The sequence below is a fragment of the Nansenia antarctica genome (assembly GCF_963989245.1).
Source record: "Nansenia antarctica genome assembly, chromosome: 8".
NCBI classification, from domain to species: Eukaryota; Metazoa; Chordata; class Actinopteri; order Argentiniformes; family Microstomatidae; genus Nansenia; species Nansenia antarctica.
Genome location: NC_137678.1, coordinates 28583480 through 28583810, shown reverse-complemented (window position 1 = coordinate 28583810; position 331 = coordinate 28583480).

Here is a 331-nt window from a genome sequence, read left to right as displayed (position 1 = left end):
TTTAGTGGTCTAACTGGGGACTCTATCAATGATATTTGTGGGTTTGACACAATGTTTGCACAAATGCATTAATCATAGATTCAATAAATCATTAATCCTCGTTTCTGTGAATGTTTCTGGAAATGCTCTGGAAAATATTTTAGGGTGAGGATGTATTCTGACCTCTCGTGGGGTTTGTGGTGTAATAGTTTCTCCCCCCCAAAAAACACAGATCTGGCATCCCAACGATCATTTTTGGCTTGCAAGTTGTTTGTTGGCTGGATATTTGCATACTTTTAATACACAAGGACTCTCTCAAATGTCCTTACTACAGTATGTCAGATGCCTTTGG